This window comes from Miscanthus floridulus, chromosome 13, assembly GCF_019320115.1.
Source record: "Miscanthus floridulus cultivar M001 chromosome 13, ASM1932011v1, whole genome shotgun sequence".
In the NCBI taxonomy this organism is placed as follows: Eukaryota; Viridiplantae; Streptophyta; class Magnoliopsida; order Poales; family Poaceae; genus Miscanthus; species Miscanthus floridulus.
In genome coordinates, this window is record NC_089592.1 from 52,333,822 (window position 1) to 52,342,577 (window position 8,756).

Here is an 8,756-nt window from a genome sequence, read left to right on the forward strand (position 1 = left end):
CATAAAACCATCTATACATTGACATGCTTTCTGAAAGACATGCTATATGTATGAACACTCAAGCAAATCGGCTGAAATAGCCAATTCAGGTGAAAAGGGACTACAGCGTGTGGACAATCCACTATTTAATATGGACAAACCTATGAACTCATTAGACCTAACCTATTATCTCTAACAGTGGGGTTCAACCGAATTGATGGCAGCCATGATAAAAACAACAAATCAAACCTTTAAAGCAAACATATCTATTCACATTTAATAGAATCATGAAGACACACTATAGGCGTTAAAGCAGAGGTGATCGGCTATTTAGCCAATGTAGGCATATCAAACAGTTAAGGTCACGCCTGATCAAGAACAAATCTACCAACTAGCATCCTCCGATCTAAAGTGCCATTAGTGGGGATTGACCGGATTGTTGCAGCCACAACAATGAACTATAGAACAGATTTAACTAGCTAGCAAACCTCCTCAAGATCGGACATGCCTTAACCGCGTACTATGCACGATCAAGATTGAAATAGAATAGCCAATGAAACATAACCCGTCGCTCAAAATAAGAAACATCGTATTGTAACAAAACAAATGATGGACTAAAAGGATGTAAGGCCAATCTAGATCGATCTTGATCGGGCAGGTTGATGTTGTGGAAAATTAATGACAATAAGAACATCAGCAAGATCAGTAACTGTCAACATAGAATTTCATCCCGGAAGGGTCCACCCGATGGAGCAGATCCGCCTAGCTTCAGCACAGGGGTGGTCGATCCTGCATAATCCTCCCAAGGCATGCCAGGCAATTTGACCCTGCAATTGACAAAGAGAGAAAGTTCATCAGTAATAAAGGGCAGAACTTGCCGGTATTGCCAGACAGTCCTGAATGTACGGCTGTGAGAGCCGATATGAAAGGAAATTGGCTAAATAGCCAATTCCAGTATATTCATGAGAATAAGTCAATTAGAGCTAATGGGGTCGTGTGAAGAGAATCGGTTATCATTTAGGATAAACATCATTTAAACGAATATTAATCAATGGCAATAAGATATCAATGATGATTAGTCCATGTTGAGCCAAGGATTTCGAGTAACTGAACTCCTTTTTATATAAAGAAATAATTCAACATCACGTAATCATTTAATAAAGATAAATCTAATGAACATGTTAGATCTCATCTATTGCCATGACCAGTGGGGCATGAGGCAGAATCATGCAGGCTATAGAAACAATAATAGACTCGACGACCCTAACTCATTACTAATATCAGTGGGGCATGAGGCAGAATCATGCAGGCCATAATACAATAACAAGATCATGGGGCTAACACATCTTTCAACTTATCTCTACTTCAATGATCTCATGATGTGAACTATTCATGAAAGCATTTGATATCGGCTAAATAGCCGATTCAGGCATAGCGCACAGTTAAGGTCATGTCTTCTCAGGAATGGGTCTATCAACCAACGTTCCCCAGTCCATGGTGCCAATAGTGGGGTGAGAGGCAGAATCCCACAGGCCATGATGATGGGTCATGAAATGGTTCTCGCTAACCGATAGATCTACTCAAGATCGAACATGCCTTAACCGCACGCTATGCACGATTAAGATTGATGCAAAATAGCCGATAAAAACATAACTCATCGCTTAATATGTAGATTAGATCAGTTCTAGATTAGCAAACAATGAGTTAAACAAGATATAAGTCCGATCCAGATCAATCTCAATCGGGCAGAGTGATATTGCTGTAATTAGATAAACAATGAAAACAATAAGCAATATCGGTAACTTAATGAATCTACCAAAGACTGCCACTCTAAGATAGAGCCAATAACTTAACCTTGATCCAATTCGAGCAGTGGGGTGTGAGGCAGAATCAAACAGGCCATACTTGAATTAGGCAAGAGTCGATAACTAGCTTATACCAGAGCCAAAGTGGGGGTCGACTGGATCGATGCAGCCATATGAATAGAGGTATAAACTATGACGGTACTTACAACAAGCAGTGGAGGTCGACCAGATCAATGCAACTATACTTGCCGAAGAACTCGCCTGAGATCTACTCTACTCCTACTCCTAAGGGGTGGCCGGAGCCAAAAAAAGTAATTGACTTGTATTTGATTGATTGATTGATATCTTACAATAGTCGGGGTTTGGTATTTATACCCAGAGCCTAAACACGAGTCCTACTCGAGCATGATTTGTTACAACCTTTGTCATAAAATGAAAACATTCCTAATTTAAGATAACTTGGACTCTAATTTTTCCTTTTTTATAGAGTCCGACATGTAATTTCCCGGTGCCAACCGTAGTTCATCATTGTTGTCTGCTGACGTCACTCTAATATATCCGATTCTATAGTTGTATTTGAATCGGCTGACATCGATCTTTCTTGACTGGCACAACCTTGAGAGCCTGTGAGTTCCCGCGTTCTTTCTCCCAAATTTTGGTGTAAACACATGCCCCCCAATTTTGGGATAAAATGGTTTTATCCCAAAATTCCTACTCATCGGTTTACCGTGCCGCAACCGACCTTATCCGAGAAATACGCAAAACTCCTAACTTTTTGGCCTGAGCCTCACATAACATCAATAGTGACTCTTTCGATGCACCCAGCCTTTTTGTTTTCCCCTCTTTTCTGGAGACAACTTCAATAGCCGACACCACCGTTACTGGGGACCCAAACCCTAGCAAATCCGCCGTTCCGTCAAACCGTTTATTCGAGCTATCTTTGTTAGATCTGAACTTGCTCTGGCTATGATGGTGACCTATGATCATGTTCTTGAGGTATGTTTCTAGTTTCTGTTCTCCAGGTGTCGGCCGTTACCCCATATTTCTACTCCTTTTGAATTTATTTTATCCGATTTCTAGGAAATGAAGAACGAGATCTTGATTCCATCGGCTGTTGTCCCTAATGCTTACTTCCTCGGGCCAATGGGAGACCCTAATCCATCTGATTTTATCTACCAAGAAACCCACCAGATCCCTTTTAAAAGGTCCATAGTGGACTTGTCTTCTTGGAACAAAACTCCCTTCAAAAACTAGCCTAAAGCGCCTAAGGGATGGAGAGACTGGTTTTGTAGGGTATCCACGAAAAAGGGTGGAGATTGGGAGCTTTATGATCTGAACCTAGTGTTTGACACTTTTGTTGTCCGAAATGGAGAGAAATGATTCACTCCTGATCTCTGCTTCTTATTTTTGGTCCAATGCTCTAAATGCTTTCATTTTTGTCCATGGCCCAATGACCATTACCCTGGCCGATGTATACATGTTGACCAGCCTTAGAACTACTGGATCAATGCAACCTTATGAGTACTTGAGTGCTGGTTCCAAAAGACTAGTCAAGATAGCAGACTGTACTAGATGGGCGAGTTACATTCTAAATAATGTTGAGGATGGATCATCTGTTAGTGAATGAGAGTACGTGGCCTTTCTGAATATGTGGCTAGAGAAATTTATCTTTTGTGGGTCATCTTGTGACTCGACTTATAATTACAAAATTATGGCAGAACACCTAGCATTAGGTAAGGATATCCCTCTTGGAAAATATCTGCTGGGAGTTGCTTATCATCTGATGTACCAAGTGGCTATTCAACTGCTGAAGAATGAACCAGTACAGACTATCAGCAACCCTTAGTGGCTGATACAATTGTGGCTCAATCTGTACATGCATAAGTCGGTAAGGCCTGATCTCAGAGATCTGAGTTTTCCCTCCTCCAATTTTGGTGAGGAATACAAAGGTGAAGAAGGAAGAACTCGATAGTGTATGAATTATGGTGAGGCTGCATCGACCATAACCATTGACTTCGATGTTGGCCACTTCTTCAAAAAGCTTTACAGAGGGTTTGATGTAGCCATCCTGACTTGGCTACCTTACAAGGAGGATGATGAACTGATCTTTCCATTCAAGTTCCGATTTGAGTCCGGCTGCTCGGACGAGATAGCGGCCATGATCTTTAATACCTTTATTAAGCCCTGTGTTCTTCCGATCGAATTTTGTCATGGTCGTGGCAAAATGGTCAAAGGCTCCTCCACCCCAGGCAATCCTCCGACCTACCAGTTCTACAACCCTTCTTTTGTGGCCTGTCAGTTCGGCCTCAGCCAACTTCCCCCCCCCCCCGCCTGTTCTTTGAGAACATCTTGAAGCTGAGGGAAGATGTCAGCGATGTGCTGAAAGCTTCCAGAATCTTTCAATTGGGGTCAGACCTTCCTTCTTTTTACTTGCATGACTGGGTCATAGCTAGTTTCTCTTCTAGCCTCTTCGACACCTGGTGGCAAGAATGGCGTTCCCATCTTTTCTATGGGCCAGTCCACCCTCTGTGTATAGCTCTAGACAAGGAATTTGCTTCTGGTAGTGAGGTAATCTTTTATTTCCCTTTTCAGATAGACTACTTGGTGAATTCTTTTGCCAATTATTCTGATTGATCCTTTTAGGACATCGAATTCGACCCTCCAAGCCTAGACAGGAGAGGACGTCCCATAGATTACCAACCCTCATGCCTAGTTTCAAGGATGGGATTAGCCGCACCTTCCTTGAAGATGTTGATGAGAACCCCTTCTACTCCCACAATTGTGACACGTCACCCCCCCAAAGCGCAAGGTGTCTCTAGGGGTAACTCAGAAGGCTACTACTGGGAAGAGACTGCGTAGAACGAGACCATCAGCTATTTAGGTAATCAATTCGCCTTTTCCTTGGATTGGTGTTTAACTTTCTAATCTCATTCCTTCATAGTTATCGAGCATTGCGTCACAGTCGACTTTGGGTGCCGGATTGCTATGCCAGGCATTTGATTCAGCCCCAACTGAACCTTCATCGGCTGATCCATGAATGGAGCCGATCTTGGCTGAAATAACCGATACTCCTATAACGACAGAAAATGTAAGTTCCATCTTTGAAATTTACTAGAGCATCCTTCTTGATTTCTTGATTCATTGTTATCCCCACCTCTTATTTGGCTATTCATTATTCCAGACATCTTTTGATGAAACATTCATGCAAGAACAGGAATCTGGTAGTTCACCTATTGGCAATGATCCAATTGACATTGGGAATAATCCTGTGGTCGGTGTTCAGACTATCAATCCCCCAATCCGACACACACCTGATGGTAAGGAAACTGTATGTCTTTTCCATCGCGACTGATCGTGAACTAAAATTTTCCCCCATCATTGCAGATGCCAATGCTGGAAGTTTAGAGCCAACTTAGCTGGATGTTATTGGAGCATCATCAGCTGCCCCTTCCCCTTCGACAGAGGCCGCTATAGAGAAGATGCCATATCTTCTTTGTTGTTCACTTTGCGAATAAATCGAGCCAAACCTTCTAATCAAATTTTCTATTGTACATAGGCATCCAACCACCCAGCCCAGAGCCATTCTCTCAATTTTGAGGAATATTTTGATGAGGATGAAATCAAATCATCAGCTACTTCTCCTAGTGAAGCCCTATCAGAAGAGACCAGAAAGCGGCTAAGACCTATATTGCCAATGCTCGAGAAGGACATAGCCGATCTGATCCAAGACACCGACTCGATGCAGAGAGTCTTCTTGGTTGTAAAGGGTGATCCATCTCCAACCCTCTCTAGGGTCTTGTTATATTTGTCTTCTTTTGAAGATCAAGCTCTGAAGGCGAAAAAGATTCAGAGAAACTTGTCCAACCATGAAGCTTTGATGGCCTAGGATAGCTCCAACAAGCAAGAGGCTAAAGAGATGATGCGGCTAATTGATGATCTGAAAAATTCCTCCTCCAGGACTGATCTAGAGCTTTCCTAGCTAGAAATCAAATGTGCTAAACTTGAGAAGGAACTGGAAAGCGTGAAAGCTACTATTGACCATGGCAAGTTTACTTCTGGCCCAAATCCCCGATGCCGTCAAACAGAAGAAACAAGAATTGCTGGCCAAAGTAAAAAGAAGCAGAGCCATTCAGTAGCAGTCTTGAGAGCACTCCTAGAATAGACGAAGAGTACGAGCAAAAGATTGCAGAAGTCGATGTCGTCCGGCTAGAACTATTGAAAATTATCCATGATGTCTTGAACTTGTAATTTATAAGTTAATGCATGTATGACCATACTTTCCTGTTGTCTCATTGTATCTTTGTTTTGACTAAAGAGCCGATTTAAAACAACCGATCTCAGACTTATTATCTTAATCCAGTTGAGTCTGAAAACATGGCTTCTATTAAGAGAATCCTTCGATTTCCTTCCTTCAGCCGTTTGGTACATTTGCGTATGACTGCTTTTTCTTTTGTCTTTGCTCTATAGGCGATACATATCAGTATTAGTTTTTTTTGAAGATTTTTATTACTAGAGGTGATACCCTTATGGTACCGGCTATTAGAGCCAAGAATGAATCAGCTATCGAATGTTGCCCGGGTGTTCAGGATAACGTACCATAGAAACTTTCACATCAAAAGTCGAATGAGCAATCAACCTAGGTCGAACATCCTGTTAAGTGAAACATAACTTCTTCAAATCCATTAACTCTGAATTTGCCACCTTATCTAGCATTCATGCATAGGCCTAAACCTCATAACTAATACTTGTTTTCCTTTATTCCAATGGCCTGATATGAAGCCTGTAACCTTTTTTACTAAAATAAACTCTCAGAGCCAATCGCTTGCATCGGCTATTGGCTTTCATTGCTGATCTTAATGAAGCCTCCTTCCCATGACTTGCTAGAAAAACACTCGAAATCTCCTAGTTCCCAAAAGACTAGATCGGCTATTACGATGCTTACAGATTCATCAGCACGAACCAGTTCGACATCATCTCCATGCCATTGAATCAAACACTGATGCATGGTCGATGATATGCAGCAATTCGCATGAATCCAATCACGACCGAGGAGTAAACTGTATGATCCTTTCCCACCAATGACAAAGAACATGTGGTAGCAGAGTTTTACTCCCGATTGTTAGTTCGATGTTTATTGCCCCTCGGGTCTTGGATGTATTTCCTCCAAAGTCTCTAAGCAACATGTCGGTCTCAAGCAAATCTCTTGGTCCCTTGCCAAGCTTACAAAAAGTGGTGTATGGCATAAGATTGATACAAGCACCTTCGTCCACCAACATCTTGTTCATCGGCTTCCCATCAACAAAACTTTTCATATATAAAGCCTTTAAGTACTGATGCTTGACTGGCTTATCAAATATTGCTTGCTGCACAACTATAAACTTGGCAACCATCTCTTCATACTCTGACTCATCGAAGCCTAAATAAACTTCCTGATCTGTCGGAGCTCTGAATTCTGATGGTAACAGAAAAGCCATTTGGATATTAGCTGATGGTTGCCTCTTATCAGTTATCTGCTTAGTACACCATACTTGAGTTTTATTGAGTGCCTAAGCCTGTTCCATCTCTCTGTTCCTTAGGCGCTGCACCCTCCTCTTTTGGCTTCTCATCAAATCTCCTAGGCACCACTAGCCTTCCTGCCATGTGTATCTTCTTTCAGTGCCTTCCTCTTCATGATCAGCCTAGTCCTATCCAATGACTCTTTTTCCCAACTGATCATGAACACTTTCGTTTTTAAGTGTTGATCCATGTTGTTATGATGATATGCATCTTGAGCATGGATAGAGCGGTAGTTGGTTCAAGATTGCCAAAAGTCCCAATATTGATTGCTACATTCTAGGACAGTCATGTCTGGTAGGCAACTTCAAACCTTCATTCCAGCAATGCCTAAAGAAGGGACAATTCCAATGTAATTCAGCTTGTTCCCTTTCATACCTCTCTTCTTCTAATTGATGCTGGTATGCTTGATCTTTTAACCAATGTTGATAATCCTTTTCCTTCTGCCGCTACCATTTATTCAACAGAATCCGAGATGTGACCCGCGGCTTTGACGTCTCTGCTTTCGATGTCTTCCTCTGCTTGTATCGGCTCTTTTGTTCGACATGACGTCTTCTAATCTCTCTATACTCATCAGCCGATATTTGCATTTTGGGATCGACTATTCCAGCTTCTCTCGATTTGGTCAATGTTAGGACCTTGGTTTTTCCTTTGAATAGCCCAGCATCAACCATGTTCTGATCTCCTAGGAAAGGATTATCATCGACTTTCATCTTCCAAGGTGTATCAAATTTGAGCCTCCCTTACTGAATAGCTCTCTATATATGCTACCTGAAGATTCTGCATTCATTAGTAGAATGAGAAGTAGCAGTTATGGAATTTGTAGAACTTCTTGTTCTTCAACTAATCAGGGGGCAACATGACATGACCATCTAGCAACTTGATCTGCCCCTTCTCAAGCAATAAATCGAAGAGCTTGTCCGATTCGGTAACATCAAAGTCATAACTCTCCTCAACTCGTATTCCCCAAGGATTGTGCACCATCACTGTCTTCTTGCCCCAATTCCATTTAGCTGCAGCAATCTCTTCTTCTTCATCTTCATAGCCATCATCTACTGAATATGGATTGTAAGCTTTGGCTACTGTGGTGTTCTTCTAGAATTGGGTATCTCTGCACATACTCTGGAATTGGCTATTGAGCGCTGCTACCCATTGAGCCAATTGACCCAAGTTGTCAAATTCCTATCCCAACAGTTTCTCTTTCCACATCGACAGCATTCCTTGGACGGCTAAAGCAGCTGGTTGATCATCGGCCAAGCTCAATGAGAAACACATATTCTTAGTCTCTCGAAATTTCTGAAGAAATTTAGTGCCCAATTCATTAGTCCTCTGTCTCATGGTTGTCAAATTGGTTATTTTCTTCTCTCCAGTCCCAGTGTAAAAATATGTATGAAACTTATTCTCTAGGTCAGCCCAATT